We start from the raw sequence: 25,257 nt of genomic DNA on the forward strand, positions 1-25,257 counted from the left end.
GCAGCCTGGGTGGCTCAGCGGTTTAGCGCCGCCTTCAGCCCAGGACCTGATCCTGAAGACCTGGGATCAAGTCCCGCATCATGCTCGTTGCATGGAGCCTGCTTCTCCCTCTGCCTCTGTGTGTGTCTCTCATGAATAAATAAATAAAATCTTACAAAAAAAAAAGGACTGGACTTTCAATCAGATTTCCTGGGTTCAAGTCTCAGTTTTGCCACTGTGTGACCTGTACCTTGGGCAAGTGATTTAACCTCTCCTTTTTTCCCTATTAAATAGGGATAGTGCTATGTAACAGGGCTGTTATGATAATTAAGTCTCCTTGATGTTTGTGAAGGGCTAGTGCATTTGTTAAATAAATAAGTCTGGGACTGATAATGGTTCAACAAACTTCTGCACTTATGACTTAGCAGAACATAAGGAATAAGAATGTATACATTTTAACCATTTGGAAATATGTTTTCATACATTTCCCACTAAATTACTACAGAATTTTGTTATCCTTATTTTTAGATGAAGAAATTGAGGCCAAAACGCCAGGTGACATGCCAGGAGCAATCCAAGCAAGTATTTGGGGGAGCTTGGCTGAGGCCTCCTGACTCTTCTTCCAGAGTTCGTCAGCTCAGATGATCAGCTTCAAAATCTCTCTGCTGCTTCCTGCTGAGCTGGCGGTGTCTGACTTTTCTATATAACCCACTGGATGGAAGGTCCTCAAAGTATAAATGCTTTGAAGTAGTGTGGTGGGTAGAATAATGGCCCCCAAACAGGTCCATATCCCTAGAACCTGTGTATATGTTGAATATACTACCTTACGTGGCAAAAGGACTTCACAGATGTGAATAAGTTAGAATCTTGGGATGGGGAATATTCTGATACCAGCACCAACTGATAATGGGATGCACTGCAATTCAATTCTGGCACTAACCACCCAGAGTTAGCACAGACTCCACAAGTGAAAGGGCACAGTACACAGCAAGACTGCCCTCACTTCAGACCAACTAGCTACAAGTCCAGGGACTTCTCATGACTCCCTCAGGTTCAATAATCTGCTAGAATGACTCACAGAACTCAGGAAAGCATTCTACTTACAATTATAGTTTTATTATTAAGCCCATTTTAGACTTCTGCCCTCCAGGATTTCAAGATAGTAAGGTTGGGGTCCTGAAGCCTCTAAGTTTGTAGTAATTTGTTAGAGCTGCAAAAGCACACTCTAACAGTAAGCATGATGCAATCATTTGGAGCACAGGTACTGGAGCCAGACTGCCTAGGCTTGAATTCTGATTGTTCTGTTCATCAACTGTATGGCCTTGGTCATATAACCTGTTCTTTTCTCTCCTCAGTATCTTCATTATATTCCATAAAACTGTTGTGATGACTTAGTTTTTACATATACAATGCTTAGAACAGTAACTAAAACTTAGTAGATATTTAGTATTATTTGATGTACAGTGTTTAAAATGTACGGAATTACTTACGCAGACTTCTAAGATTTTCTAACTTCCCTTGGGAATTCTGGTCCTGACCAACATCCTCTCTGCATTTTGGCAGCCTAAAGGCCCATTCTGCTGGAATTTTGGTTCACAGTCATTGTTTTTTTTTTTTTTTTTTTTTTTTTTTTTATTTTATTTTTTTTTATGCTTCTGTATTTTATTTTATTTTATTTTTTTTTTTTTATTGGTGTTCAATTTACTAACATACAGAATAACACCCAGTGCCCGTCACCCATTCACTCCCACCCCCTGCCCTCCTCCCCTTCTACCACCCCTAGTTCGTTTCCCAGAGTTAGCAGTCTTTACGTTCTGTCTCCCTTTCTGATATTTCCCACACATTTCTTCTCCCTTCCCTTATTTTCCCTTTCACTATTATTTATATTCCCCAAATGAATGAGAACATATAATGTTTGTCCTTCTCCGACTGACTTACTTCACTCAGCATAATACCCTCCAGTTCCATCCACGTTGAAGCAAATGGTGGGTATTTGTCATTTCTAATAGCTGAGTAATATTCCATTGTATACATAAACCACATCTTCTTTATCCATTCATCTTTTGTTGGACACTGAGGCTCCTTCCACAGTTTGGCTATCGTGGCCATTGCTGCTAGAAACATCGGGGTGCAGGTGTCCCGGCGTTTCATTGCATTTGTATCTTTGGGGTAAATCCCCAACAGTGCAATTGCTGGGTCGTAGGGCAGGTATATTTTTAACTGTTTGAGGAACCTCCACACAGTTTTCCAGAGTGGCTGCACCAGTTCACATTCCCACCAACAGTGTAAGAGTGTTCCCTTTTCTCCGCATCCTCTCCAACATTTGTGGTTTCCTGCCTTGTTAATTTTCCCCATTCTCACTGGTGTGAGGTGGGATCTCATTGTGGTTTTGATTTGTATTTCCCTGATGGCAAGTGATGCAGAGCATTTTCTCATATGCATGTTGGCCATGTCTATGTCTTCCTCTGTGAGATTTCTGTTCATGTCTTTTGCCCATTTCATGATTGGATTGTTTGTTTCTTTGCTGTTGAGTTTAATAAGTTCTTTATAGATCTTGGAAACTAGCCCTTTATCTGATATGTCATTTGCAAATATCTTCTCCCATTCTGTAGGTTGTCTTTGAGTTTTGTTGACTGTATCCTTTGCTGTGCAAAAGCTTCTTATCTTGATGAAGTCCCAATAGTTCATTTTTGCTTTTGTTTCTTTTGCCTTTGTGGATGTATCTTGCAAGAAGTTACTATGGCCGAGTTCAAAAAGGGTGTTGCCTGTGTTCTTCTCTAGGATTTTGATGGAATCTTGTCTCACATTTAGATCTTTCATCCATTTTGAGTTTATCTTTGTGTATGGTGAAAGAGAGTGGTCTAGTTTCATTCTTCTGCATGTGGATGTCCAATTTTCCCAGCACCATTTATTGAAGAGACTGTCTTTCTTCCAATGGATAGTCTTTCCTCCTTTATCGAATATTAGTTGCCCATAAAGTTCAGGGTCCACTTCTGGATTCTCTATTCCGTTCCACTGATCTATGTGTCTGTTTTTGTGCCAGTACCACACTGTCTTGATGACCACAGCTTTGTAGTACAACCTGAAATCTGGCATTGTGATGCCCCCAGATATGGTTTTCTTTTTTAAAATTCCCCTGGCTATTCGGGGTCTTTTCTGATTCCACACAAATCGTAAAATAATTTGTTCTAACTCTCTGAAGAAAGTCCATGGTATTTTGATAGGGATTGCATTAAACGTGTATATTGCCCTGGGTAACATTGACATTTTCACAATATTAATTCTGCCAATCCATGAGCATGGAATATTTTTCCATCTCTTTGTGTCTTCCTCAATTTCTTTCAGAAGTGTTCTATAGTTTTGAGGGTATAGATCCTTTACATCTTTGGTGAGGTTTATTCCTAGGTATCTTATGCTTTTGGGTGCAATTGTAAGTGGGATTGACTCCTTAATTTCTCTTTCTTCAGTCTCATTGTTAGTGTATAGAAATGCCACTGACTTCTGGGCATTGATTTTGTATCCTGCCACGCTACCGAATTGCTGTATGAGTTCTAGCAATCTTGGGGTGGAGACTTTTGGGTTTTCTATGTAGAGTATCATGTCATCGGCGAAGAGAGAGAGTTTGACTTCTTCTTTGCCAATTTGAATGCCTTTAATGTCTTTTTGTTGTCTGATTGCTGAGGCTAGGACTTCCAGTACTATGTTGAATAGCAGTGGTGAGAGTGGACATCCCTGTCTTGTTCCTGATCTTAGGGGAAAGGCTCCCAGTGCTTCCCCATTGAGAATGATATTTGCTGTGGGCTTTTCATAGATGGCTTTTAAGATGTTGAGGAATGTTCCCTCTATCCCTACACTCTGAAGAGTTTTAATCAGGAATGGATGCTGTATTTTGTCAAATGCTTTCTCTGCATCCAATGAGAGGATCATATGGTTCTTGGTTTTTCTCTTGCTGATATGATGAATCACATTGATTGTTTTACGGGTGTTGAACCAGCCTTGTGTCCCAGGGATAAATCCTACTTGGTCATGGTGAATAATTTTCTTAATGTACTGTTGGATCCTATTGGCCAGTATCTTGTTGAGAATTTTTGCATCCATGTTCATCAGGGATATTGGTCTGTAATTCTCCTTTTTGGCGGGGTCTTTGTCTGGCTTTGGAATTAAGGTGATGCTGGCTTCATAGAACGAATTTGGAAGTACTCCATCTCTTTCTATCTTTCCAAACAGCTTTAGGAGAATAGGTATGATTTCTTCTTTAAACGTTTGATAAAATTCTCCTGGGAAGCCATCTGGCCCTGGACTCTTGTGTCTTGGGAGGTTTTTGATGACTGCTTCAATTTCCTCCCTGGTTATTGGCCTGTTCAGGTTTTCTATTTCTTCCTGTTCCAGTTTTGGTAGTTTGTGGCTTTCCAGGAATGCGTCCATTTCTTCTAGATTGCCTAATTTATTGGCGTATAGCTGTTCATAGTATGTTCTTAAAATCGTTTGTATTTCCTTGGTGTTGGTAGTGATCTCTCCTTTCTCATTCATGATTTTATTAATTTGAGTCTTCTCTCTCTTCTTTTTAATAAGGCTGGCTAATGGTTTATCTATCTTATTAATTCTTTCAAAGAACCAACTCCTGGTTCTGTTGATCTGTTCCACAGTTCTTCTGGTCTCGATTTCGTTGAGTTCTGCTCGAATCTTTATTAACTCCCTTCTTCTCTTGGGTGTAGGATCTATTTGCTGTTTTTTCTCTAGCTCCTTTATGTGTAAGGTTAGCTTTTGTATTTGAGTTCTTTCCAGTTTTTGAATGGATGCTTGTATTGCGATGTATTTCCCCCTTAGGACTGCTTTTGCTGCATCCCAAAGATTTTGAACGGTTGTATCTTCATTCTCATTAGTTTCCATGAATCTTTTTAATTCTTCCTTAATTTCCTGGTTGACCCTTTTATCTTTTAGCAGGATGGTCCTTAACCTCCATGTGTTTGAGGTCCTTCCAAACTTCTTGTTGTGATTTAGTTCTAATTTCAAGGCATTATGGTCCGAGAATATGCAGGGGACAATCCCAATCTTTTGGTATCGGTTCAGACCCGATTTGTGACCCAATATGTGGTCTATTCTGGAGAAAGTTCCATGTGCGCTTGAGAAGAATGTGTATTCAGTTGAGTTTGGATGTAAAGTTCTGTAGATATCTGTGAAATCCATCTGGTCCAGTGTATCATTTAAAGCTCTCGTTTCTTTGGAGATGTTTTGCTTAGAAGACCTATCGAGTATAGAAAGAGCTAGATTGAAGTCACCAAGTATAAGTGTATTATTATCTAAGTATTTCTTCACTTTGGTTAATAATTGATTTATATATTTGGCAGCTCCCACATTCGGAGCATATATATTGAGGATTGTTAAGTCCTCTTGTTGAATAGATCCTTTAAGTATGATATAGTGTCCCTCTTCATCTCTCACTACAGTCTTTGGGGTAAATTTTAGTTTATCTGATATAAGGATGGCTACCCCTGCTTTCTTTTGAGGACCATTCGAATGGTAAATGGTTCTCCAACCTTTTATTTTCAGGCTGTAGGTGTCCTTCTGTCTAAAATGAGTCTCTTGTAGACAGCAAATAGATGGGTCCTGCTTTTTTATCCAGTCTGAAACCCTGCGCCTTTTGATGGGGTCATTAAGCCCGTTCACATTCAGAGTTACTATTGAGAGATATGAGTTTAGTGTCATCATGATATCTATTCAGTCTTTGTTTTTGTGGACTGTTCCACTGAACTTCTTCTTAAAGGGGAATTTTAAGAGGCCCCCTTAAAATTTCTTGCAGAGCTGGTTTGGAGGTCACATATTCTTTTAGTTGCTGCCTGTCTTGGAAGCTCTTTATCTCTCCTTCCATTTTGAATGAGAGCCTTGCTGGATAAAGTATTCTTGGTTGCATGTTCTTCTCATTTAGGACCCTGAATATATCCTGCCAGCCCTTTCTGGCCTGCCAGGTCTCTGTGGAGAGGTCTGCTGTTACCCTAATACTCCTCCCCATAAAAGTCAGGGATTTCTTGTCTCTTGCTGCTTTAAGGATCTTCTCCTTATCTTTGGAATTTGCAAGCTTCACAATTAAATGTCGAGGTGTTGAACGGTTTTTATTGATTTTAGGGGGGGATCTCTCTATTTCCTGGATCTGAATGCCTGTTTCCCTTCCCAGATTAGGAAAGTTTTCAGCTAGAATTTGTTCAAATACATATTCTGGCCCTCTGTCCCTTTCGGCGCCCTCGGGAACCCCAATTAAACGTAGGTTTTTCTTCCTCAGGCTGTCGTTTATTTCCCTTAATCTATCTTCATGGTCTTTTAATTGTTTGTCTCTTTTTTCCTCAGTTTCCCTCTTTGCTATCAACTTGTCTTCTAGGTCACTCACTCGTTCTTCCACCTCGTTAACCCTCGTCGTTAGGACTTCTAGTTTGGATTGCATCTCATTCAATTGATTTTTAATTTCTGCCTGATTAGCTCTAAATTCTGCAGTCATGAAGTCTCTTGAGTCCTTTATACTTTTTTCTAGAGCCACCAGTAGCTGTATAATAGTGCTTCTGAATTGGCTTTCTGACATTGAATTGTAATCCAGATTTTGTAACTCTGTGGGAGAGAGGACTGTTTCTGATTCTTTCTTTTGAGGTGAGGTTTTCCTTCTAGTCATTTTGCTCAGTGCAGAGTGGCCAAAAGCAAGTTGTATTGGGAAAAAGAGAAAAAGAGAGGAGAGAAAGAAGGAAAGAAAAGAGAAAGAGAAAAAAAAAGGGAAGAAAAAGAAAAAAAAACGAAAAAAAAAAAAAAAGAAGAAAAAGAGACAGAAAAAGAAAGGAGAAAAAAAGGGGGTGGGGGAAGGAAACAAATCAAAAAGCAAAACAAAACAAAAACAAAAACAAAAACAAACAAACAAAAAAAGAACCACGGGGGAGTATCTTCTGATTCTGTGTACTTTAAGTCCCTTGGCTTCTCCTGGAACTTGTCCGTCTAGCTGATCTTCTGGGGGAGGGGCCTGTTGTGGTGATTTTCAGGTGTCAGCAGTTGGGGGAGCTGCTGTGCCCCTGCCTGGTGCAGGGCTCGGTGGGGGTTGTTTACCCCGTGAGGCCGCAGGAGGAACAGCCCCAGTGGCGGGGCAGCTCTGGAGCCCTGGATTCAGCTCCGGCAGGAACTCCGTCTGCAGGGCCTGGAGGCTCCGGGGCGGGGCCGCGGATCTGCTCAGCTGGGGCAGGAGCGTCCTCGCTGTCCTGGGCCCTCCCGGCCTCTGCCTGTCCCGGGGGAGGCGGGATCCTGGGCTGTGTCCCGGCGCCCTGTGCTCCGGAGCCTGCGCTGGTGGATTCGCGCTCCCGCCCCGCAGCCCCTCCGTGGAGCCGCCGCCCGAGCCCCTCCGAGCTGCTCCCGGGGCCGCGCAGCCCCCTCCGCACGGAGCCTCCTCCTCTGCCCGAGCCCCTTCAGCTGCTCCGGGTCCCGCCGGGTCCCGCCGTGCGCGCTGCAGCCCTTAGGGAGCTCGGCGCACTCTCCTGGGCGCGCAGTTGCTGTTACTGTCCCCGGGAGCCCGAGGGCATCCCCGCCCTCCTGGGTCCTGCTCCACCTCCCTGGGAGCCCCTTTCCCCCGGGAAGGTCGGTGCAGCTCCTGCGTCTCCGGGACGGGGCTCTCCTGTCCTGGGGACACTCGCCCCGGCCTCAGCCCGGCTCCTCGCGGGGCCCCTCCCCCTTGGAGGCCTTTGTTTATTTCTTTTTCCCCGTCTTCCTACCTTGATAGAAGCACGAACTCTTCTCACTGTAGCATTCCAGCTGGTCTCTCTTTAAATCTCAGGCCGAATTCATAGATTTTCAGGATAATTTGAAGGTTTTCTAGGTAGTTTGGTGGAGACAGGTGATTTGGGGACCCTACTCTTCCGCCATCTTGCTCCTCCCCCTCCACAGTCATTGTTAAATATCAATTAATCAATGTTTCTCCCTCTCCCTCTTTCTCTCTTCTTTCCTCTGTCTGAAAAAGAGCCAGGCAAGTCACCAAGTATGGCAAATCTCTGCCTTTGGAGTCTGGCATCCCTGGCTTCACTTCTCCGAGGTGACCTTCACATGCACTCCTGTCTCTGCAGTGTGCTCTGCTTTGCACTCATTTAGGCTATGGCCTAATGATAGCTGAAGTAGCTATATGCCCTGGTCCCCAGCATTGTCCTCTGGGGACAATGAGGACAATGAGGACAAAGAGGACAATCATGCCCCCTCTGGGGGCACTGAGACTCTGAATAGCTATCAACATGGCCAGAACCTCCAATGCTTGCCCTCTGCTGGTTTCAGCCATCCCTTAGTGGTTGTACACCTACTGGAGTGCAAAGGTCCTTTCCTGGTGACTTCAGATGAAGTTGAGCTTCAGGAAGCAATAGAACATGGGAGAAAAGGGGGCTTTAAAGTTCACGTTGGCCCACCATCTCATTATACAGGTAAAGAAAATATAAACTTCTGACAACAACAGACTTAATCTTGAATCACCAAAATTGTTTTTTGGTCTAAGTCAAATATAGGCACTGGTTTAATTCTCATTTTATCACCTGCCCCAAGTTTGAGCTTTGCAAGAAAGCATCACTAACCTTCCTGAAAGGTTATTCTAGCAAACAATCTTTACAGTTTGGCTCTCACACTGGTGGCCTGTGGAAACAGCAGAGTGGGGACTGATTCTTGACAGCCAACCAAATATCTCAATCTGGTCCTCAGGCCACAAATGTGATGGGCAGGCAGTACAATCAAGGGACACAGCTGGAAGCATGGTAAAGCAAGGTACAGGGCATCTGGCTGTAGAGTTTAAGTAGTGAAGAGTGAGTTCTAACTATATATACACAAAAAATAAATAAATAAAATTTGGGGCTCCTAAATTTGATTTTGATTATAGGATTCATCTCAGGACCAGCTGCTGCATGAGTTGTCGGTATGCTTTAACAATAGGAAATGATAAAGCAGCACATGGTTCTCAGACTTCTGCCCTGAGAAGGAGCAAGCCTGTCTCTCTTCAGACACCTGATAAGTAAGTACAAGTTCAACAGGGGTGATCTGCTGAGACTATAGAGAAAATGACAAACAACTCCCTAGGGTATCTCTGCCAGTCACATTGATGAGAGAACTGAGGCATAGAGAGATCTGCTGTATCGCACCCTTCCTTATGAACCCCACTGGCTTCCTACTGACCAGAGGATAAAAACAAAACAGCTTGTTAGGGCTACAAGCTGAAACCTTCTCAATTGGTTTTTTCACTTTATCTTCTAGCATTTCCTCTGTACACATTCCCTTCAGCCATCCTAATGAATGACCATTCCTGAAACTCACCAGGACCTCCACCTTCCTTGGGCATTACCTATACTGACACGGCATCTCAGAATGTCCTCCAAAGACCAGATTCCCCTTTTGCTCACCTACCTCATACAGACCAACTTTCATGAGCCAGGTCAAATGAAAACCTCCCCTTGAAGCCTTCCCTGATCCCTTGAGGCAGTCAGTGTCCCATCTACTGTGACTCCACAGTTCTCTCTTTATTACTGTTTGCTCACTTATGCCATTGCATTATAAAATTACATGACTTTTTAAGCTCCCAAAGTTCAGGGAATACACTTTATTTTTCCCTTTGTAACCCATTTCTCAGCATGGGGTACGTTCCTGATCTATGTTTACTGAATGAATAAACAAGCAGCAAAAACTAATGTTTATTGACTTCAACCATAGTGACACACTGTGCTAAGTACTGCACCCACATTCTCTCTATCACAGCATGGACACTACATCTGGATCATTCTTCTTTAGGCCAGGCCTGAGCCAGCAAAGCCTCTTTCTATTTCTGTCATTACTTTCCCAGGATCACTAAAGAGTGAGGGATAAGAGGGAAGGTACAACACCATTGCCCAATTCTGACAACTCACAAGATCTCCCCAAGAACCCAAGTACACATTGCTGTGACCTCCTCCAGACCACTTATTTCTTTAAGGTGTGTGTTTATCTGCCAAAATGTATTCTTTCATCACCAGAGCAAGCTAACCGCACTCCCACCTGCCCCTGCCCTCCCTAGGAGCCCTGGGGTGTGGTCTGGTGTGTGCTCCTGGCTGCAGGCTGACTCCTGGCTTGGGGATACTTGTTCCAGTCTTCATCCATGACCTTTCACCTCCAATTGCCTGGCTCTTCCTGTCCTCCTTAAGGCTCTGCATTTGTTTCTTTTCTCTTGCTTCCCTTACCTACTCAGAAGTAAAAAGTTCACGATTTTATTCGTTGTGAGAATAAATAACCCAAAACGAGGGTTTTAAACCCAAAACTTTAACATTCTAAAATATCTAAGTAGGATACCCAGCACACATATCACCTGAAAGATATTCCTAGAACCAAGGCTGAAGTTAAAGTGAAGCCTCACCAGGGGCTAGAGTAAGGGAGGAAAGTTCTAATCTTAACTAACTAATGAGTCCAGGTACCCAATGGTCTTGCCAGTTACTGTACTTTTACCCATATTTGAGAAATTCAAAGAACCTCAAAATTGCTGCTCTGAAATCTCCCTCATCATTTTAAGTAGGAGATTAAGAGATTTCATGTTGTTAAAACACTTTAATGGAAGGAATCTTAAATGACATTATCTAAATTAGCAGAAAACTGCCTTGATTTCCATTTCCACCAGCCACAGGCTTGGGGAAGAATGAGGAGACCCACAGCCAAGGTCCCCTCAGAGCTGACTGACAACAGTGGCTGTATCTAAGGACAGCCAGCCACCGCAGGCAGATACTCAGGGTGCCCAATCTCATTGATTTTTATAACAGGTCACTCCCATCCAAACTTACTGTTCTTCCCCCTATGAACATATAGGCCCAGGGGGAAAGAGGTCTGCATCATGTTTCAGTGAGCATCACCTGAATCCATATAAGCATATGATTCTATCTAAAACTCAATAATTCACTGAACTAGCATCCTTTTAGCATCTCTGCAGTCAATGCCTCTCAAAGAACAGCATTACAATTGAACTAGAAAATTAGAGCTTTTAGCTGGACTCCCTGGAGGTGCATATGTAAAACAGAATAATAAATGATTGTCATTTCAGTTCAGAACATAAAATTAATCATGGTAAAAGAGAGAGTCTGGAGCCCTTTGAGAAAGGCCACGTGGGTTGCTGGTCATCATCACTTGCCAGCAATGAGGTCAGCAATGGAAGAGCCCATTTTCTTTGTTACCTATCTGTGTGGAGTATCTGTAGTTGTATGTAACCTTTAGAGAGCCCACCAACAGGAAAATTATTTCCCAGTATTTTTTTTTCTGCTGAAAAATTCAAAAGCCCAGCCTCAGGCAGTAGAAACACAATCAGGCTACAAACATGATGAGCATACTTGTCTCTCCAGCAGGGAGGGTGGCAAGAAAGGCATCCTAAGGCCCTCAGGGGGCAGGCATATATAAGCAAGGCAAAGACTGTGAGAGCTTCTAGAAGCTTATCTTTGACCAGAGAGCATCAGTCCAGACTCTTTTAGGCAGAGAAAACCTAACAGCCACTGGCAAAAGGAATGGTGACACATTTTGAGAGCCAGTTGGAGTGTGTGTCTATGGCTATGTCGGCGTAAGAGCTTGGAGCCTCTGATGCAAAAGCAGTTAGATCCTCGCAACACAAAGTGGGGCTCTTGGTGTCTGCATTAGCTAGAAGAAATGCAGAATCTCAGGTTCCAACTTAGTCCTACTAAATCAGCACCTATCAATGGGCAATGTTTGTACACAGTGAATTGTGTTATAGCACTGGTTTATAGCACTGTTTCCTGATCTTTGGGAGACATTTTAGAGTTGTGTTGGTATTTGCCCAGATGAGCCCTTACTGAGGCAAAAGAGAAATGTGTTTTGCCAAATTAATGATTGTGTATTGCAGAGACAAGCCTCTGATCTCCTAAGCTTTGTTTGGAATAAATTTATATAAACACAGGACTGTGGCCTATAAGTCAGTGTCATTGGAAGGAGGTGAACCCTACTCCTTAGTCTATCAAGAACAGCTATCTTAGGGCACCTGGGTGGTACAGTTGGTTTGGTGTCTGACTCTTGGTTTCAGGTCAGGTCATGATCTCAAGGTGGTGAGATCCAGCCCTGCATAGGGCTCTGCCCTCAGTGTGGAGTCTGCTTAAATTTCTCTCCTTCTCCCTCTGCCCCTACCCACTCTCCCTCTCTCAAATAAATAAATGAATCTTAAAAAAAAAAAAAAAATAGCTCCCTAGAAAAGGGATTTGACTTTTTTTTTTTTTTTTTTTTTTTTGGTATTGACTTGTAACTAAGTATTAAAAGAGGCCAAGTTGGGAGCCTCTATAGAGGGATGATCCTAGATACAAACATTTGAAGCATCCTTTGGGAAGAGGCTACATCTGCAGGCAATGGATGATAAGTAGCGAGCTCCTCCAGGGGAACACAGGGAAGCAAAGGAGATACACATTTCTAATTGGGCCTCCATATATCTCCTGCTCTCAGAACCTTGTTTTGTCCCTACTCTTAGCCCTACCCCCAGGCACTGCCCCTCCATCCCCCTTTCCCCCTAAACCCAAGCCTTCTCACAGACCAAAGCTACCTTCTCCTCTCTACTACTAACTACTACCCCACCCAGGCTATAAAACCTCCTCTACCTCTTAAAGCCATCATGTCCCACACCCCAACTCCACCCTCTCTGAAGGACAGCAGTCCTAAATCAGGGAGATGTTATGGGGAAGGTCTGCTTAAAACCCAGGAATACCTCTCAGGGGCATTCTAAGTCCTCTCCCTCCCCCACCACATTGCCACCTTCTTCAGCTGGTAAGTGCTACTGAAGCTGAATTGAAGGGCATGCAAAGAAGTGAAAGAGACAGAGTTGGCTCTGCATGCCCAGACTTCAAGGGAAGAGGGTCCCTGAGAAGAGGAGAGTGCCCCTTGCTCATTGATCAGCCTTTCTCCTGTATCCACGAACAAAGGAAAGTACTTTTCAGACCTCATCATCTGTTTATAATATTATATTCTCAGAACTAGCAGGTAAGAAAGGCTGGAGGGTTACTATTGTAGACTTGTGTATAACCAAATGTGCTTATAATCTCCAACAGTCTTGATGATTTGGACAGCACTTGGGGTAAGACAGACTGAAGTTTGAGTCACATCTTTACCTTCTATGAGCTTTGTGACCTCAGGCAAATTTTTGAACCAGTTTTGTCCTTAATTTCTCCTTTGTAAAATGGAGAATAATAGTGATCCCATAAGGTTACTTAGATGCACAAAATAATATACATTCTCTGGCATATCAGAGGTCAGTAAAATTTTATTCAACTTATCATATCAAAAGGATATCACCAAACTATTTCCTATACAATGGAAATAGTTCCTAATCTTAAATGGTTTTTAAATACTTAAGACTAAAATTTGAACTTGATACTTTATTGGTTGAATGGTAGGGATAAAGGTTGACAACGACTTCAAACTTTAGAATCAGACCATTTAAGAGAATTTTTCGTCAGTATAAATATTGATTAAAAATAGGGGCATCAGAAGAATCAAACCTGGTTGAGAAGGGAGGGAGAGGAGAGGTGAGAGGGAACAGAAGCTTTTGTGACACTGTGTTTAGAAAATGCCCCTAGAACAATAAGAACCAAAGGAAATCCAATAGTAACATCATGAAACAGCAATAACATCATTAATGTCCCTCTTTTTGCATTTCTATTATCAAAGCTAGGCATTTTGCTTAAAGGCTAATAACACATTATTTACTGATTTTAACTCCTTGGTACTAAGTGTTGTTCCTGGTAATACAAACATAATTTTCTGAAATGCAAACATATTTTCATATACCACTAATGTTGAATTCCCTAAAAAAGAATTTTCCTGCTTATATCAACACCTTTGGGAATCAAATCCTACTTTTAACACTTACGTAAGTCATCTCCCAGCTGTACTATTTATCATTATTTAGACTTCAGCCATAGTCAATACAGAGGTTAACATATTTATAATCAAATGTATCTTCTGTAATAAATGACTAAGAGTCGATCTAAAAATCAAGCATTGTACCTGTGCATTCACAAAATGAATAAAATGTGACAGTTGAAAAGTATATTTTGAAATATATATATACATATATATATATATCTTGAAAACAATCCGAAGTTCAAACATCATTCTTTACTGAGTTCAGCTCAATATCAAGAAATGTCACACCAAGAGCGTCTAATTTTGGAAAGTTTTCACCTAAGGGGAAACAGGGTTGGTCTGAAAAGAAGTTTGGATGCATTTTCCACTACAGTGTTCATTGCTGCCAACATGACAGCAACATGTTGGAATTTAAGAAAAAGAATAACACAGAAAGAGAACATGAGAACAAATTCATCTAAGGGTTTCTTAAAACCTATACAATGTCACCAGCAGCAATTTTCTCTTAGAACACAAGGAGACAGACATGCTCTCAACCCGTGTCTCATTAAGAACCCTGTGCTTCATGCATGAAAATCACCATCTTCCAAAGGGCTCTGAAATATACTGTGTGATGCCTCCCGCTGGAATGCACACTAGTGGATGGGAGGAAAGATACTGAAGAATACCTCTGGGAGATTTGGGGCAACCCACTTAGAATATGCCATCCTCAAATATTCATTGAACACTTAATCTCTAAAATGAAGTCCTGAGTTTTAGGGAGCAAAGAAAAGAGAGCACCCACTGTCTACAGGAAACATGTGAACAAGTAGCTGATGAATTCTTTTCCTCACAAATTGCAAAATCAAAGTGAATTTGTAGGTATTTTGTTAAGCGGGCTAAGTAAGTGTATCTTAGTCCAAGTGCAACAGATCACTTCATTAGTTACCTCTGCAAGAAAAGCAATGCTAATAGTCACCATTAATTAAGCTTCAGCCATCTTAGTTCCTGAGAGTATCATTATGCCATGTAAATTAAATTCTGGTACTTCTTCAGAGGTTCATGGGGTTTTTTGGGCAGGTAAGGTGTATGTTGGTTGAATTTCAGGCAAGATGAGTAGGAAAACCTGAGATAAGCTCCTTATTTGCCATAAGGACAAGGCAAAGGTCCTGACTGGCTTTTCAGAAGCTTCAGCCAGCCCTGAGCAAAGCAGAAGCCATGTCATCAGAGGCTCTCCACCAACAAGCCTTGGACATTCACACTGAGCTCTTTGTCTCATGGCTAATCTGAAGACTTCTGACCACTCCATCTGTTCCATGTGATTTTTAGAATAAAGTCACATGGTATTGTTGGACTGGGAGGGGCTTCAAATACTATTTGTGGTAGACATCTTTCCAGGAATAGGGGATGGTTGTTGATAAAGACTGCTTTCACCCAGCATCCCACTGCCTCATTTCCAAGTCTGGGGGATGGGCTATCTTTGGGTAATAAGCACTGCTTTTTCTCTATTTGCAGCAGGTAGGTCACTTACAGGACATTGTGCTCGGTGCTGGAAGGAAACTTCGGATGCACACCCAGTGAAATTCTGTATCTGGGAGGCTGGCTGTACTGCTCCACCTTGGATCCCACAATCCTTTCTTCTAGGTCTCACTCTCAATCTGTCCCAAACTACCACCATGATACACTTAACTCACAAGCCTAGAGAATCAAATTTTGCCTCTGCATTGAACTGCCCTAATATAATCTCTGGTAGAATTTAATAGACCTGCAATACAACCTAGGATGTCACATTTACACAATTTAAAAGGATTTGTGTTTTATTTTTAAGTTGAAGGGGACTTTGGGGTACCTGAGTGGCTCAGTCAGCTAAGCGTCTGCCTTCAGCTTAGGTCATGATGAAGGGTCCTGGGATCCAGCTCCCATGGGCTCCGTGCTCAGCAGGGAGTCTGCTTCTCCCCCTGCCTCTCTCCTGCTCAAGCTCTCTCTCATTCTCATTCTCGCTCACTCTCTGTCTTATGCTCTCTCTCTCTCAAATAAATAAATAAAATCTTAAAAATTTTTTAAATAATTTAAAAAGTTAAAGGGACTTTGCAAAGCAACTGTTCAACTTCTCATTTTATTAATAAGAAACTGAGACCTAGAGATAGGGTGACCTGCTATGACTGTCAACTCACTGGAAACTGTGAATCCTAGTCTAGGGCCCTCGACACTGAATTCAGAGACTAATAAACCAAATGATTCCTTAAGATCTGGTATAAATAATAAGATGAACGGATATCATGAGGAAAATAGTAGCTAGAAGCCACTGTTTCTAACATGATGACTTTAATTTGGAAATTAAAGACTGCTCACTACCATCTCTAGAATATTGGCCTCTCTTTCTCTCCTGCTTTCCAAATGCCATGTGAATGTCACTCCTTGGCAGATTCTTCCCTAAAAGCCCAGGAAGAGGAGAACCTGTGCAATGTGGCTCATAGCTTCCACTCTGGACAAAAGAGGTGGTGATGTTAAGCTGACAACAGATGACCCCACACTGATTAGTTCATTGGTGTTTAAAAGTGTGATAGGGCAGGGAGTCCATGAATACTTAAGCAAAGGGGATTATTAAGCTGTTAGCCAATTAACCAGAGAATTGATTGATCAGAATGAATCTTTTTATAAATCCTTTCTCTCTCTTTCTTTCTCTCCCCTCTCTCTTTCTCTCTCTCTCTCTTTCCAAAAACTACTTTGCCCAAAATACTTAGAAAATCTCTCTCTTCTCAGTAGAGATCATGTTCAAGGGACAAAACGTGCCATTTAGGAAGTTAGAAGCTATAGTGGGTGCTGACAGTCATCCTTTGGAAAGGAAAAATGCTGGGATGTAGGGTTCAGATGGTGATGGAAGGCACAGTAGAAGATTTAAGAGACTTCCACCTTTGCTAAGTGAGGGCAAACCAGGAGGAGGGGCTCTGGACTTGGATATAAACTGATTTCAAATTTGCCCAAAATGAATGATATCTTCTAATCAGAGATGTGCTATGTTGCACATTATTCCTCATAAAAGGCAAAACCAAATCAATGGACATATTGTTAATCTTACAAATTCCCAGATGGTAGGTTTTATGAGTCTCTTAAAATAATTCATTCAATCTATATTTACTGAGCACCTACCTCATTCCAGGCCCTGGACTAGTAAAAAGAAATGCATAGATGAATGAGACAAAATTCCTGCCTTCAAGGAACTACTAACCTAGTATGGAGACAAACTTTTTTCTTTTTTTTTTTAAGATTTATTTATTTTAGAGTGAGCAAGGGCAAGTAAGTGAGCATAGGGGAGTGGGATGGAGAGAGGAGAGAAAGAATTTCAAGGAGATTCCCTGCTGAGCAGAGAGCCCTGACCTGGGGCTCTGTCCCACAACCCCAAGGTCATGACCTGAGCTGAAATCAAGAGTCAGACACTCAAAATTGTGCCACCCAGGCACCCCAAGGTGTAGACAAACTTAACAGACAAGCCTGCTACAAAATACACTAAGTGCATTTTGACAGAGAAACAAAGGACAATCAATGGGAAACAGGAAAGAGTAAGTGTCTGGCTCCTCCGAGAGGGACAAGCTTAGCCGAGGAGGTAATGTCTGAACTGAGTTTTGTAAAATGAATAGGCTTTCAATAGGCAGAAGAGTGTGTGACAGGGTGTGAGGCTTCTAGGCAATGGGACCAGTGTGTACAAAAGTAAGTAGACATCACATAATGGTTCAATTTTATCAGTTAACTTGACAGGGCCTATGGCGCCTAGTCTTTTGGTCAAGCACTAGTCAAGATGTAGCTGTGGAGATAGTTTGCAGATGTGGTTAACATCACAATCAGCTGAATTTACATAAAGGAGAATATCCCTGACACTGTGACCGGGCCTCATCCAATCAATTGAAGGCCACAAAAAGCAAAAACTGAGGTTTCCTTGAGAAGAAATTCAGCCTCAAGACCAGAAGATAGAACCCCTGCTTAAGTCTCCAGCCCACCAGCCTGCCCTCTAGGACTTGCTAGTGAATCTATGAACATAGATTCCTATTGGTTCTTTTTCCCTGAAAGACCCTGATGGATACACAGCAGGTGCATGATGTGCCTAGGCAAGAAGAGGAAAGACATTGTAGCAGAGGTATGAAGAGGGGTGGCAGATGGAACCACAGGGGAGGTTAGTGCCATTAAGAATAACTTACTGCAACATGCTCAGTAATTAGGATTTTATCCTATAAATGAATAGTGGATTTTAGGCAAGGTCTGCCAAGCCTTTAGAAAAATTCTCTGGGACCTTCTAAATAGAGGGATGGCCTCACAGACACTATGTCTTTGTCAGTCTGGACCCTAGGATTTAGCCTATCACTCCCCTTTTTCTAAAAAAAGGATTTTATTAATTTATTTGAGAGAGAGAGACAGAGAGAGAGCACAAGCAAGGGGAGGGCAGAGGGAGAAGCAGACACTCCACTGAGGTAGGAGCCTGACACAGGGCTTGATCCCAGGACCTTGGGATCACAACCTGGGTCAAAGGCAGATGCTTAACCAACTGGGCCACCCAGACACCTTTGGCCTATCACTCCTTTGTATCTATTCACTAGGTCTCTGCAGCTTCTTCACCTTGTTTTTGTGTGTGCTAGGTGAGGTATATGAGCAAGCCAGGTTGTGTTGGTCGCCAGAATTTCAGGTCATCCACCCCTACCAAGGGCCTCAGTGAAGCCCATGAACACAGACGCTTTGCCTGTCGCCTGCTTCCCTGGCCCATCAGTATTGCAATTGTCACCATCCTGAGTGACACCCTTGGAAATTCATCACCATGTCACATTTGGCAGCTGAATCAACGGGTGCTTTTTATTTATTTATGAAGTGAGCACTGGGGAGCAGTGAAGCTCTGTCTCCAGATCTATAGGGCTGCTGATTTTGAGAGAGCAGCATATTTATTCAAAACCATCCTCAGCTGCGTGAGACCTTTACACATTTGTAAGTAAATAGACCGGGATTATTCATGCTTCTTGTGCAGGCCCCCATTCAATGCCTTCCCCAAAGGCTGTAGGCGGCCGGCAAGTGAGAAGGTTCCAGCCAGTCAGGAGGGCAAAATTCATCACCAGGTGATTTGTTTACTGCCATTCACCTAAAGGACTCCTGGCTGCATTGTAGAAAAATCACTAATATGCCAGAAAAATGTGGCCACCTTCCTATCCATGCTCTGGAGACAACTCCCAGCAGGTAGCACCAGGGATTGAGGCAGGGAGAGAATTCAATACTTGCCCCCAGAGAACAGCATCACAGAGAGCCACCCCAGCTTCACTTCATACTGTCAACCCAGCACGCACAGCTTTGCATGTTCCTAACCCAGGGAATATACAAAATCTAAAGTGCTTCTCCTTGATTCCCAAATGCTTAGCAAGTCTCCACAATGCCTTTCTTCACTCCGAGGCCTTCAAAGAGATGAGGCCAATCTAATTGGATTTAGGAGCATGAAATACAAAGAACTCAGTTTAAAATCAGATTCTGATGTCAAGAAATATTCAAAATGTTTGGGGCTTGTATTTTTCTCCACTTAATCTCCTAAAAGAAGGTTTTTATAGTTCTCTAAGGATTAGGTAATCTAGCAAAAATCCAAATCTTTTTTTTTTTTTTTCAAATATGTCCAAGATGCAAGGAATGACTGAACTGGGATATTTGAAGGAGCTGGCCTAACTAATACAAAAGAAGGAAAAGATCACAGGGTGCCAAAAGTGTCCCCCAAAGATTCAAATACCTTCTGTTTTCGCTAATGGATGCTCAGCAACTGAAATTTCTAGGAAGAGAGGTCGTCTAGAGAGGGGGTGTAGAGTGGGCTTCACATGGGAGAAATTTCTGCAGAGATCTAGTTTGTGGTTAAATATTTGAAATTTTGCTCTTGTCGAGCAAACAGCAAACCCTGACTCAGGTCCTTTGATGAAGAACGTAGTAGTTGAGGCAGCATGCCCAAAACCCCTGACCCTGAGCCCATTCTAAAGCAGCAGTCTTTGCTCCAGCATTTGAAAGAGAAGAGAAATGTGGGGAAGCATGGAGATCTGCAAAACTCTGCCTCTTGCTCTTCAAAGCCTAAGATTTATAGCCAGTGTTTCAGTCCAAGACTTCCTTGTGGGAGAATTGCTGGCTGTTTTGTTTTAATGACCTTTTGCATACTGTTTGTTCGTGTAAACTAAAAGCAGTGCATGAGTGATGCTAGGTGATGGTTGACAAGCATTATGCTGGCTCTCGGTACTTTGTCTTGGAGACGTCATTCTCTCTTCTGCTCTAACCTTCACCGCTCCACTATTGATCTTTACCCAGACACAGCTCCTGCTTTGACCACAAGCCCAGAGAATACAAAAGCATAATTGATACAGATACTCCCTTTGCCTGGGAAGAGGAAAGACCCCTGTCTTCCTCAGCCACTTGCCCCTCCACTCAGTAAGCTATTTCTATGGCACTTATTTTTAAGTGCCAGTGTCAGGGGTTGTCAAATAAATCTTATTGCACAGATGCCATAATCTGCATATTCACAAAACCTTTTTAAGACAACACAAAAATCTGCCAAAGTATACTATGTTTTGAAAATGGATTACTAATAATGCAAATGATAAGGCACTTTTTGTAAGCATAATTAATTGTAAGACCCTCTTCTTTCTTAAAAAGATTTTATTTATTTATTCATGAAAGACACAGAGAGAGAGGCAGAGGAAGAAGCAGGCTCCATGCAGGGAGCCCAATGTGGGACTTGATCCTAGGACTGCAGGATCACACCCTGAGCTGAAGGCAGAAACTCAACTGCTGAGCCACCCAGACGTCCCAATTGAAAGATCCTCTATAAGGTACATGTGAGACATGGACATCTGAGATTTTGCCTTTTCTTGTTATAATAGAAACTGAAACTATTATAAAGTTTCCATATTGTGACATTTTTTAGAGTTAATATTACTTAAAGTTGCTTATGATCCCTGCAAAGATGAGGCCAAATTAATTAAATCAACAAGAAAATAATTTCAGAAAGGATAAGCTGCCATTCCATCTTAAAATTACCACTGTATCTAAGACTAAAGAGGAGATGGTGAGATTTGAAGGACACAGCACCCTGCACCAAGGCAACCTCCATCCTTATCCTCATCAAGCCCTGCATCTACTTGACCTTAGCCGTTGGCCATACCTTATTCATTTGAGACAGAGGGAGTTGTGCCAGCAGTTTCTTTAAAGAGCAAAACATTAGAAAAGGAATTTTTCGAGAGGGTAAACTCTAAGGAAGAGGCAAGAGTGGCTGAAGGAGACATATTCCTGAGACCCATTTCTTGTCAGGTATTGCTGAAACCTAGAAGGCCGCGACCTGACCTTAAATGGTGGTACTGGTCACACTGGGAAAAGTTGTGCCCCAGAGCAACAAGGGGGAGATCCCTGAAAATTGTTGCATCTGGCTAAGACACACAGGCTCTGGCTGGCACAGCAATTGGATTTTGTCTCCTACTTGGCAATCACTGCTATTGCTGTGAGTAGCTTAGGGATGATGGCTAAAATACAAGTGACAGAGAATTCAGGGGCAGTTTTTTTTTTTAAGATTTTATTTATTCATGTGAGACACACATGAGAACTTGGTATGTGACTGCAGGTAATCTGTGAAGGAAAAAATTTGATAACCTTTATGTTTCCAGCCAGGGGGGCAGTGGCAAGGGCTACTGAGAGGAGGGCAGTGGAAGGACAAAGAAGAGCAGACCCAATAAACATGGTGCCACCTTACACAAAAGTGACTTAGGATAATCAAGAAGAGGTATCCTACAGGCAACTGGGTCAAGGAAATGAAACTCAGGAAGACAGTCTATTTTGAAGATCAGGATTTGGGAGCTCTCAACTTACAGGCATTGTTTGAAAATGAAAAGTCAAGCAAACCTAAGTATACACAGCTTTGCCTAATGGCAAAAACTGGGACAGTAGCTCCGGGGGCTCAAGCCCTGTTCTTTCTTTTCCCTACACTGTGAAGATTAAAAGAAAATTTATCTGAACAATATTATCCCCAGTGATATCCAAGACCTAATCCCCAGAACCTGTATTCGGTCATATGGCAAAGAGGAATTAAGGTTGCTAACCAGCTGACCTTAAAAGAGAGATTATCCTGGATTATTTGGATGAGCCCAACATAATCATAGGGGTCCTTATAGGTAAAAGAGGGAAATCGAAGAGAGAGTCAGAATCAGAGAGAAAACAGGGTGAGGATTCCATCCAGATCATGATGGCTTTGAAAATGAAGGACTTGCCATCTTGATGGCTTTGAAAATGAAGGGGCCAAGAGCCAAGAAAAGCAAGTAGCTCTAGAAGCTTGAAAAGGCAAGAAAATGAATTCTCCTTTAGAGGCTTCAGAAGAAATGCAGTCCTACCAACATCTTGACTTTAGCCCACTTAGAACTGCTGGTATCTGGAACTATAACTCTCTTTCTCTCATCTTTTCTTTCTAGGCCTTACGTCCTTTCCACATTTCTTTCTCTCTCTACCTTCAATGTTCCCCTCTCCCTGACCAAGTCCCAGGAGGTAGCTGCCAAGATACCACCATTCGGGGACTCTTCTGAGAGGAACAGACCCTGGCCTAGAAGGAAGTCTCTTGGAAATATCTCTTGGGAGCCATCAATGGCAGGGAATCCTGCTGAGAGAACACGCAGCCTTCTCGTGTATCTACCCAAACTGCAAGGTGCTCTCAGGACCAATACCTGAGAGGGAGGGAAGACAGTGGAATTGACCAGAAGGATATGATGCAGTCACAAAGGCCTGAGACGGTCCCCTTGTAAACTCAGCAGCTGGGATGGTCCTGCAGGGCTGTCCCAAACTAGGACAAAGCACTAGACATTCTAAACTCTGTATCAATCATTCACTGGATGGGGGCTACTCTCCAAAAAGGGGACTAGGCAAGGCAGCTCTCTTCAGCTAAAAATAATCGTAGAATGGGGTGAGTCCCAGCCATAAACTGTCCGGCATCAGCATTCTCATGGCTGAAAAACTGAGGGCTTCAGCTCTTCAGGAATGTTGGGTAATCAGCATTTCCCCTCCCCCCCACATCAGGGTTTCTTTCAGTCCCTTCCTTTTTACCCTCATCTCCAAGACCCAAACTACACACTACCACCCCACTGTACCCTTTCCTCAGCCGCAGGGCTCTCTCCCATCCTGTAGACCCCAGGGGACACTGCACTCCCCTCACTTGGAGTTTTACTTGACTTGCTGCCTCTGCAACTTACTGACCACGATCCCTTCCCTACCTGCACCAGCTCAGAATACTCTAAAGGATTCTCTTTGCTATTCAACCCTGACATCTTCTGATCTTCATCTGCTCAACCTGCCTCCCTACTGCAACACACAAACGTACACACACACACATGCATACACACGGCAATACATTGGTCAGACCATACAGCATAAGGCTAACCATACCAATATGTTTTTTTTAAGATATTTGATTGATGCATACAAGAAAGAAATGGTGGTAGATTTAATTCCTCAAACTAGGGGAATGAGCTGGGGCAACAGGTACACAAATTTCTGGGATATGTGGTAAAATTCTCCCGCTTCCAGTACCCAGACTGTAGGAAAGCTGCTATTGCTTCTGACCTAGCATAGAAATCTCCAGCTGTTTTTGCTGCAGAATGATCACAGCACTGCTGGATGAGCAACAAATTCTAAAACTCATCCAGTACCAGACCAGAGCAGTTATGATATAGGACTCCTGAGTTTGTCCCTCTTCACTTCCCAGCCATTGTCCTTCCAGCTAAATTGCCTCTCAATTATATGTGACATAAACTTTCAGGTTCTTGGTTCCCTATTTAATAGTCAGACAAATAATGTTCTTAATTGCTCGTGAAAGACCTATAAGATTTTAGAAGGAAAAGCTAATGAAACGGGAAAAGAATAAAGCTGCTCTTGGTTGCACTATCTGAATAAAGAGCCCCACTGGCTGATAGCAGGTGACCCCTGATTTTTGCTTTATCTTTCTTACCTTTTCATTTTGTTGGTTATAGCCACGGGGGTGACAGAGCAGAGAATACCACTTAGTGAGCTGTTATTGGTCTGAAACTGTCTTATTGCTTTGTGGAAAGAAATTGCAGGAAGCATTTTTAGATATTGATATCTGTTTGTCAGAGAAAGTACAGTCATTCATAAAGGGTTCCGACAGGTCAATTTTGCAGAGAGAATCAACCACCTGGAATCTGCACTTTCTTATTTTCAAACATTGGCTTCACCCAGGGTTCACAAAATGGGCCCTAGAATCTTTGACCATCTTGTCCCCCCACCCAACCCTGCCCCAAATTTGGAGGAAACAGTCCCATTGGATTTTGATCTGTTAATCACTCGTCCTCCAATTTATTTCATTTGTAAATGGGAATTTAGCTGATTTTATTATTCTGCATTATTAAGCATCGTCTGTTTCCAGATGGTCTGCAGAGCAGGTCTGAGCTGAGAGTGTGTGTCATTGGACCTTTGCTAATCTATCACTGGGGGCACATGTTCTGCAGGCTTCACTTTCAATAACTGGTCTGTGTTTTTCCAAATGGATTTACATTTTTATGTTCAACTGATGACTTCTCTAGAGACACATAACATGAACGTCTGGCTCACTATTATTACATGTACAAGTCATAAAGCTATATAATAAGACTCATAAAAACATGCAAATAGTACTTTTCCAGGGAGGAAAGGAACATGATCCCCCCTAAAATCAGAAGCTTTGCAAAGCTGATTGCTCTGCTGGGAAATGACAGGAAGGAAGGTGAAACTTCCTTTGGGATGTCCCTTCATAGATAGATAGATGATAGATGAGAGAGAGAGAGAGAGAGAGAGAGAGACAGATAGGCAGACAAGCCCAACAACTACAGAATTTTGTGCGGCTGGGGAGCCAGCTCCAGGGGTCAGGAAAAGAGGGCCCCAGCACTGCCCTGCTCTCAGCTAAAATGTATTTTCCCTTCTCCCTACTATGAACGCCTGTGGGAGCTCCCTCATTCATACTCTCTACCCCTGGGAACTCCATCTTGAGGCCCATTTAAAATCCTTTCTTTTGTGGGATGCCTGGGTGACTCAGTGGTTGAGCTTCTGCCTTTGGCTCAGGACATGATTCTGGAATCCGGGATCGAGTCCCACATCAGGCTCCCTGCAAGGAGCCTGCTTATCCCTCTGCCTGTGCCTCTGCCTCTGTGTGTCTCTCATGAATAAATAAATAAAATCTTTCAAAAAAAAAAAATTCTTTCTTTCACTCAGTGGCTCCTCTCCACCAGAGCCCTCTCATTCAACACCCTTAGTTCTTGGTTTTATAATCTGCCTGTGCTTTTAATCTGTAGAAGGTTCCTGATTTTATCTCTTCAAAAGTATCACAAACTCTTCAAGAATATATACTTCTAAATAATAAATAAATAAATAAATAAATAAATAAATGACAGAATATATATGTCTTCCTCATTC

At 42.6% G+C, this 25,257-nt stretch overlaps 1 long non-coding RNA gene across 10 annotated transcripts in view; it reads right to left on the reverse strand.

Moving 5' to 3' along the window:
- Positions 1-25,257, reverse strand: part of LOC140601664 (uncharacterized) — a 364,660-nt gene that overhangs the window by 327,905 nt on the left and 11,498 nt on the right. The window lies entirely within an intron of this gene.

This window comes from Canis lupus, chromosome 12, assembly GCF_048164855.1.
Source record: "Canis lupus baileyi chromosome 12, mCanLup2.hap1, whole genome shotgun sequence".
Taxonomy (NCBI): Eukaryota; Metazoa; Chordata; class Mammalia; order Carnivora; family Canidae; genus Canis; species Canis lupus.